Raw genomic sequence first — 9637 nt, 5'->3', positions numbered from 1 at the left:
TGGTGACCATGGCTGAAGAAGGTCAGGTAAAATTACCCATTTCCCAAAGGTAAGTTAGGATTCTGCTCCCTGACAGTATGGCTGAAATAGCCTTCACCCACCTCTGCCCTCAGACCTGTGAGGAGGACTCCCACCCATCTCTGATTGTCAGGAGAAGAGATGTTGCTATATTAATGATTGGGTTCTTGATGGTTCTAGGGGAGGTATGAGGCCACCTGCTTATGGCTCAATCCCTGAAATATTTTGAACTCCTAAAAAGGAGCTAAGGCTCCAGAATGGGTTGACACATGGATGGAGTACTGCCTACATTTTTATTGCATGTTCTTTTGCACACACACACAGAGTCCGCAAACAATGCTGCTTGCATGTTTTATGTGAAATATCTAGAAAAATATACTCTTTTACTAAAGCTCTTAATAAGCAGACATTTTTCTACCAAATTTTCCTATTAAAGCAATGTTTATTTCTTCATGTTATCTCCTTTTGAAGGTCAAATCCACCACTTTTTCATGCATTTGAGCTTCAAAAATCCAAGTAGCAAGCAATTATGGAATGTATACCATATGTCAAACATTATGCCGAATGCTTTACACATAATAATCCTCACAAAATCTCAGATGATTTGGACTTGTTACCATTCCATTTTGCAGATAAATATTACAAAATCTCTTGCTTATGTTTCTTGGTGTGGTAAGTTCATGTTTATACTATTTAAAATGCGGTGACATCATAAGATACCATGGTCCACCAATCTGAGTGATAAAGATCCAAAAATTTAATAGCATTTTGTGTTAGCAAGGTTGTGGGGACACAGGCCATCTCATATGTGTTGGTTAGGAGTATAAATTGGAAAAACCCTATGGGAGGCATTTTGACAATTTGTTCATGCTCATTTCCCCAACAATTAAATTATATTTGGAGAATTTATCATTCTTGCATAGTTGCAAAACAATATATACTCAGGATTATTCACCATAAAATTGTTGGTAATAGCAAAGACTGGGGATACACCTTATATGTTTATAAGTAGTGAACTGGTAGCTGCAAAATGGCATAGTATACATTAGAAAAGAAAGAACAAAGAAAACAGGTGCTCTTATGATGAAATTTCCAAGATATGAAACATGGGTAAAGCAAGGTACAAAATGCCACACATAACATGTTCCTGTGTATAAAAGGGGAAAAAAGTATCTAAACTGAGCTCTGTGTGCTGTAAGCAGATGATTTATATATGTGCTGGTCTGAAGCTGTTTTGTACCCCAGAAAAGGCTGTTCTTTCAATCCATTCCTGCGGGTACAGACCAGTTGTGGGTGGGACCTTTTGGTGAGTTTGTGTCAATTGAGATGCGCCCCACCCCATTCAAGGCAGGTCTTAATCCTTTTACTAGAGTCCTTTATGAGAGGATAAAAGACAGAAAAAGCTGAGTGAGCAGAGAGAGTAAATTTCCAGAGATGCTTAGAGAAGACCTATGGAAGCTCAGAGAGGAGGCCACAGGAACGAGGAGCTGAAAGCAATGAAACCCGGGAGCGAAGGACCAGTAGACATGGACTACATGCCTTGCTGTCTGACAGAGGAACCCCAGATGCCAGGGACCTTTCTTCAGAGAAGGTATCGTCCCAATGACATTTTCATGGCCTTAGAACTGTCATTTCTAAACTCAGAAATCCCCATTGTAAAAGCCAACCCATTTCTGGTATATTACATTCCAGCAGCTTTGACAAACCAAAGCATCCCCATTGTTCAAAGTCAAGTCAATTCTGGTGTATTGCATTCCTGCAGCTTTAGCAAACTGAAACCCTTCATGAAGGGGCTTCCTTGCTCTCTGGCTTCTGGCTGGCTCTAGTCAATGGGGGACACTGGTCAGAAACTGGAGGAGTGGGAGATTGGGGCACTTATCCCCCTGTTTCCCTCCCTCTTGGCCCTGGATTAGAGTGGCAGAGGTCCTGCACCAAACACCATTTTTCCTGCTGAGTAGCCCTTTTCAACCACTCTCTAGGTTCTAGAAACTTCACTTGATCCCCTTGGCTCTAAAGGCCTGGTAAAGACGTCCTGTTGCTGCTAACCTAAAGATGCTATTTAGCATTTCCTTATCCTGCCCACACCTTACTGAAGAATTTATTTGTTAAACTTCCCTGAAGTTACCCATCTGTTTCCTAATATTTGGTTATGGGTGCATTAAATGTCTCTGGAAAGATGCACAAGAAACAAGTAATAGTTTTCTGTGAGCTGAGAAACTGGGTGGGAAAAAAAGGCCTTTCATTTTAAAGTTTAAGAACTGTTTGGTTTATGTACAATGTGGTTGCATTAGCTACTTGAATATATACATATATATGTATGAGCATATGTATATGAATAAGTAAAATGCTGCAGTATCTGAAACAATGATTCCTCTGAGTGTTTCTTCTGATACAAAAACTTTTACTTAGGAATTTCTTTGGCCTTTCATGCTCTTTTTATAGGACACCGAGACCTCTTTATTTCAGGACAGAATTTTAAATTCTTCATCAATCTCTATAACAATGAGGTATATTCTTTTTTGAGGAATGAAAATATCTGAAACCAGAAGTCTAAACTTAAACCATTAAGAGAAAGTAAACTTGGCTTTCAAACTATTAGCCCCCTTCCCCACATCATTTAAATGTTGCATGTAAAAAATTTCTAAACCCTGAAGACAGGTTTAACCTGTTAATCAAAGTCTCTATCCAGCGGTACTTCTACTATAGATACCGGAAGATATAGAGAAATAATAAAAGGGAAAAGAGAGTATATCAATGACATTTACTTAGAGAAGGCTGGAGGCATTAGCTCCACCTCCTGCCAAAGTCAACCAAGTGCAAAGGTAAAATAAGCCATTTTTTAGACAAGCAAGATCTCAAAAATTTTACCTCCCACACACCCTTTCTAAGGAAACTGCTGAAGGATGTGTTCCACTAAAACAAGGAAGTAAACCCAGGAAGGAAAAAAGAAGAGATCCAAGGTGTTCTAGTTTGCAAGCTGCTGAAATGCAATATACCAGAACTGGAATGGCTTTTAAAAAGGGGAATTTAATAAGTTAAAACTTTACAGTTCTAAGCCTATAAAAATCTCCACACTAAGGCTTCCAGGAAAAGATACCTTAATTCAAGAAAGAGCAATGGGTCTGGAACACCCTGTCAGTTGGGATGCCACCTGGCTGGCATCTGTGGGTCCCTTGCTCTGGGCTCCGTTACTTTCAATCTCTGGGGGCTCCTCACTTTATTTTTCTGAGGCTGGCTTTCATCTCTTGGCTTCCCTTGGCTCCCTCTGGGTTCTGGCTTGCTTAACAGCTCATGGGAAAGCACACAGCAATGTCTACTGGGCTCCAAGTATATCCAAGCATCTGTGTTTCTGCTCTCTCTGTCTGCTTTGAGGCTTATGTTGTTTCTCTGAGCTCTGCTTTGAAGATTCTGTTGACTCTGTCATTTCTGACCCTCTCCAAAATGTTTCCTCTTTTAAAGGATTCCAGTCATCTAATCAAGAAACACCTGGAATGGGTGGAGTCACATCTCCACCTAATCAAAAGTCACACCCACAATTGAGTGAGTCACATCTCCCTGGAGATAATCTAATCAAAAGCTTCTACATATGGTGTTGAATCAGGATTAAAAGAAATGGTTGCTCCCACCAGATTAGACCAGGATTAAAACATGACTTTTCTAGGGTACATAATACTTTCAAACAGCCACACAAGGCAAGGGAATTCCCAGAATGATGATAAAGGGAGATCTCAAGAAAATAGGATGCAATCCTATAAATCAAGCCATCCCAATAATTACAGACTAGAAGACTCTGGAAGAGACATCTTCAAGAAGATGAAATTAATGGAGCATTTAATTTGTGTGGATATACCAAGAAGAGATTTATAGGGGGAAGCTTTCGGAATAAATTAGTGATAAATACATAGAAAACCAAGCAAATGCAAAAGCAAATATTAAATTTGGGGAGAAAATGTGAGGGAAAAAAACAATCTTATAATATTGGTTGGCTTTACATTGATAAATATATTCATAATAATATATTTACTGAGTAAAGATTCTAATTCTACTTGGAAGATGGGTGGATGGAAAGTACACAGTGTGTGTGTGTGTGTGTGTGTGTGTGTGTGTGTGTGTAAATTAGAAAAATATTCTCAGTCTCCACAGAGGAAAGTTGATAGAGAGTGCTTAAAATGGAATCATGAAAAGTATCAATGTAAGCATTTTATTCAGTGACGGGTGTGATGGTTTGGAGGTTTTATGAACCCCAGAAAAGAGCATGTTCTTAAAGCTAATCCATTCCTGTGGGTGTAGACCTACCATAGATGGCGCCTGTGGATTAAGTTATTTCAGCTGAAGCATGCCCCAGATGGGTCTTAATCCTTTTGCTGGAGTCCTCTATAGGAGGATACAATTCAGAGGGAGAGAAGGTGGGTGAGTGAGGAGAACACAAGCAGAAGCTCAGAGATAAATCCACAGACAGAGCAGCCAGAGGCTGTAAGCCAGAATGCCCAGGAGAGAAGGACCCACAGATGCCACTGTGTGCCTGGTCATGTGACAGAGGGTTCCCGGATTGCCAGCAACCTTTCTTCAGGAAGAAAGCATCATCCTGTGTCCTGCTGATACCTTGATTTGGACATTTTCATGGCCTCAGAACGGTAAACTTATAAGCTAATAAATTCACATTGTTAAAAGCCAGCCCATTTCCGGTACATTGCATTCTGGCAGCTTTAGCAAACTGAAACAATAGGTGAGGAATACATCAAAAGATTTGAAACTAGTTACCTCTGGACAACGAAAATGGGAGGAGGAAGGGCTGATCTTTCTCAGGAGAGTTATAGGGCTGTTTATTCTTTGTCACAGGTTGCGTTGTCTGGAAAGCAGACTCTGAGATGGAGATGAAGAAGCAGGATTTTGACTGGGAAGTGGTCTCAGGATCCAGGCTTGTGCAGGGAGTGTGCATGGATAGCAGGGACAGATGGTAGGGTGGCAGCAGATCTGGACAAGCATATTCAGCACTTAGAACATACTTATGCTCATTTGACAGAAGCTGGAGAATAGTGCCTTCAGCTCTGTTAACTTTTTTTTTTAATCTTTATATATCCCAAGATACCTGCCCACAGCAACTCATCTCTGGTGGAATAAAGGCTTATGGTTGCATAAAAACAATCTGAGCATTCTTGTAGGGGTAGGGGAGGTTTGGGTATTACTAACTTTTTTAATCCAGTGTCTCCCAGATTTATTTGTCCATAAAACCCCCCTTTTTTCCCTTCAGTTTACATGATAACATCCTAAGGCATATACTTTAATAAACATATTTTATTTTAGTTGAGTTTTCTTCAAGAGGGCGACCCCCAATTATGGCATTGTTCATAGAAGTAATGTGATCCCCTTTATGAAGATGCTTCCAGGAACTAACTGATTGTGGTAAAAATAGGGTCTGCCTGTACATGCCTGGTTGAGCACTGCAAAATGGAAACAAAACAAAACACACCTCAACTAGAAAAAGAACCAGGAAAAAAACCCAAGATTGTTGTTTCGAATCAGGGTTTGAAGCCATAGTAAACATTGAGGGGAATCACACGATCCCAAAGGGAAATAGTTTTGTAGGTCGGTTTTTAAAATAAAAGGCTAAAAATAGGAGAAGTCTTAATCCCTGAGTCTCTGACTAGAGGAAAAGGGGGCTCCTTAAAGAACAGGTGGGGCTGTTTCCAGGCGAGGCAGGCAACTGGATGGGGGTTCTGGTGGACCAGAGCATGTGGTTTCAACCTAAACTGGCTGGGCCTGGAGAAGTCAGGCAGTACAAGCCCACCAGCCTGTGGGAGAGATGGAGAAACTGCAAAGCATAGCTTATATGTTGGGTTCTGTCAGTCAGGTTCAAGACACTGAGTGCAGCTGTAATTTTTCAACTCGGGTCTAAATTGTTCGGTAAATTTTCCATATGCTGGGCTAATTTGACTCTCTAACTGTCCGAAACCCATGTTGATATGCAATTCCAGAAGATGAGGTAAGATGAGGGTAAAGACATGGCCCTCTTCTAATTCTAAGGTGACTCTTAGAGAGGAGAAAATATGCACACTTCTACACCCTTGGTCCCTTAGGTGGGGGTGATGGGGGTGAATCAGGGTGGGCATGAGGTGCCCTGTCATTCAACAGACCTTGGGAGATTTCACCACTGGGCCAATGATACCTGACGGCGATCCCTTTATGTGTTGTCTCAGTTTGCCAGGGCTGCTGTGATAAATGGCACACAATGGGTTGGCAACAGGAATTCACTGTCACCATTTTGGAGGTTAGAAATCCAACATCAAGCTATTGGCAGGGCTGCTAACTCCCACAGTTTACAGCATCCCAGCAGTCCTCCATTACATGGAGACCTATCTCTCTCTTCATGTCTTCTCCTCTGGTTTGCTCTGACTTCTGGCTTTATCCGTATTTCCTTTGCTTGTAAAAGGACTCCAGTCATACGCTTTTAGGCCCACCCAGTTCAATTTGGCTTCATTTAAATAGGGCTTGCAAAGAGCCTAGTCACAAATGAGTTCAGACTTTAACTCATATTACTTCAAAGGTTTCATCCACAAATGGTTTCACACCCACAGAAATAAGGATTGAGATTTGAACACATTTTTGTATGTGCCGGGGGGGGAGAGGCATGATTCAACCCCAACATGTGTACTAAACATTTATTTCCTTCTGAAATTGAGTACTTTTTTTTTGCGTTTTTTCATACTAAATAGATATGAAAGAACATTTAAATATACATATAGGTTAACAAAACTATGGTGATAAAAACAGGTAAGTAGCTGCCAACGGTTAAGGTTGGGAAGAGGTTGTGACAGTAAAGGGATAGGAAAGTAGTTTCTTTGCAGTGATGGAACCATCTGTATCCTAATTGTGGTGCTAATTACACAAACCTATACATGTGACAAAATTTGGTAGAACTATGTGCACGCACACACACACACAGACATATATGAAGAGTGCATGTAAATGCTAGTGAAATCTGGGTAATGGCTCTAATTTACTTGATAGTATTGTACCAATGTCAACTTCCTAGTTTTGATAATTGAACTACATTTATATTCATATCATATTCATGGTTTATTGTCATTGTTAGAAGTCAGGTAAAAGGTGCACAGGGACTCACTGTGTTATTTTTGGAATTTCTATGTGAATCTAAAATTATTCAAAAATAAACATGCGTGTGTATATAAACGAGAACAATACTCTCAGTCTCACAGAGAAGAGCTGATAGAGAGTGCTTAACATGGAACAAGGAAAAGTAGCAATGTAAGCATTCTATTCAGTGACAGGTGTGATGGTTTGGAGGCTTTCTGAGCACCAGAAAACAGCATGTTCTTAAGCTAATCCATTGCTGTGGGTGTAGACCTACCGTAGATGGGGCTTTTAGATTAAATTATTTCAACGGAAGCATGCCCCAAGTGAGTTTTAATCCTTTTACTGGAGTCCTCTACAGGAGGATACAATTTAGAGGGAGAGAGGAGAACACAAAAGCTGGGAAATGAAGCCACAGACAGAGCAGCCAGAGGCTGAAAGGAACGACACCTGGGAGAGAAGACCAGCAGATGCCGCCATGCGCTTTATCATGTGAAAGAGGGTTCCCAGATTGCCAGCAACCTTTCTTCAGGAAGAAGGCATCATCCTGTGTCCTGTTGATACCTTGATTTGGACATTTTCATGGCCTCAGAACGGTAAACTTATAAGCTAATAAATCCACGTTGTTAAAAGCCAGCCCACTTCCGGTACATTGCATTCCGGCAGCTTTAGCAAACTGAAACAATAGGCAAGGAATACATCAAAAGATTTGAAACTAGTTACCGCTGGACAACTGAAAATGGGAGGAGAAAAATAAACAGCCATAAAAATGTGGGGAGTCTACAGACATTCATTATTCACCCTCACTTTAAAACAGCATAGCCATCACTTTGGAAGCCTTCTAGCGTCCACCCACCCCAGGCCCTTTCCTCTCCCTCCCCTATCAGAGACAGAACTGCTCTCCTGGATTTTTGTGTTCGTCATCTCTTTGCTTTTATTTATGGAGTTACCTCATCTATTTATATTCCCCTTAAAATATATATTTTTGCATTTTCTTTTTTTTTTCAATTCGTATTTTTAGCCATGGACTTTTCTTATGTAGTGAATGCAATGCTTTTGTTCCTGCCTGAACGTAAATAGCTGCAGAGAGATTAATGTACTCTGAGGAGTCAGGAATGACCACGGGAGATGTTGTTACCTGCAGGGGGCTTAGGTATGCCACGTGGTACCTGGTGCATTGCAAGTATGTGACAAATTTTTGCCAAAATAGTAAGTGAAAACCACATAAATTTGCTTTTTGTTTTGCATGTTCTTGAATGTTATACAAGTGGAATCACTGTGCGTGTGTTCTTCTACTGCTTGCTTTTTCACTCGTTTTCTTTCTGTATTTCATTCATTCTCTGTGTAGCCTTTTGGTGGATTTGTTTTCACTGCTTTATAGTATTCCATGGTATGCACACACCACAATTATTTACCCGTTGATAGCCATTATTAATATTTGGCCTGTTTTCAGGTTTTTGTATTCTTTTGTTCTGTTTTCTATTATGAATAAGCACTGCTGCTACAAACATTCTTCTTTACATGCCTCCTTGCCCACAGTGCAAGAGTTTCTCTAGGGAATGATGCTAGGGGTGGAATTGTTGGGTCAGAGAGTTCATTTACTTCTCAAACTTACTAGACGATGCTGTTCTAGTTTGCTAGCTGCCGGAATGCAACACACCAGAGACGGATTGGCTTTTAATAAAAGGGGATTTATTTTGTTGGTTCTTCAGAGGAAAGGCAGCTAACTTTCCACTGAGGTTCTTTCTTACATGGAAGGCAGAGATGGTCTCTGCTGGTCTTCTCTCCAGGCCCCTGGGTTCCAACAACTTTCCCCGGGGTGACTTCTTTCTGCATCTCCAAAGGCCTAGGCTGAGCTGCAAGTGCTGAGATGAGGAACGCCAAGCTGCTAGGCTGTGCTACATTGCAATCTCTCATTTAAGCACCAGCCAATTAAGTCAATGTCACTCATTGCAGCAGACACGCCTCCTAGCCGACTGCAGATGTAATTAGCAATAGATGAGATTCACCTACCATTGGCTCATGTCCACAGCAACAGAACTAGGTGCTTTCACCTGGCCAGGTTGACAACTGAATCTAACTACCACAGATGCCAAATTATTTTCTGAAATGGTGTAGCTATTGCTATGCCCCTCAGTATCACTGAGTGTTGTTGGGATTTTTACTTTGGTCTACATGGTTGGTATGAAATGCTATCTGTTCATTGTGTTTGTAATGTATTTTTCCCAAATTTCTAATAATGTTGAGCATTTTTCACATATTTGTGTCCACTCCCTTCTCTTCCTATGTGAATTACAAAGATAATACTTTTGTTTGATCAGCAGTTGGATTGTTTGTCTTTTTCTTATTGATTTATATGAGTTCTTTGTCCTGGGAATTACTCCTTTGTGTTGCAAATACCTTCTCCCAGTTTCAAAGTTAACTTTTCTCTTTGACTGTGGTATTTTTAAAAAAATGCAAACGCTTAATTTTAATGTAATTGATCCCATTGAAAAAGTCTTTTCATTTATAGCATGGATTTTTAAAG

At 40.5% G+C, this 9637-nt stretch overlaps 1 long non-coding RNA gene across 1 annotated transcript; it reads left to right on the top strand.

Annotated features, from left to right (window-relative positions):
- The first annotated feature begins 1449 nt into the window (after nucleotides 1-1449).
- On the top strand, nucleotides 1450-5115 carry LOC143646201 (uncharacterized). The gene is made up of 3 exons (XR_013157374.1): nucleotides 1450-1609; nucleotides 3478-3558; nucleotides 4858-5115. It is a non-coding gene; the product is annotated as an uncharacterized LOC143646201 (long non-coding RNA).
- Nucleotides 5116-9637: the final 4522 nt, after the last annotated feature.

The sequence above is a fragment of the Tamandua tetradactyla genome, chromosome 9 (genome assembly GCF_023851605.1).
Source record: "Tamandua tetradactyla isolate mTamTet1 chromosome 9, mTamTet1.pri, whole genome shotgun sequence".
Classification (NCBI taxonomy): domain Eukaryota; kingdom Metazoa; phylum Chordata; class Mammalia; order Pilosa; family Myrmecophagidae; genus Tamandua; species Tamandua tetradactyla.
Note: the sequence above shows the minus strand (reverse complement) of the source record. Positions and strands in the feature narration are given on the sequence as shown.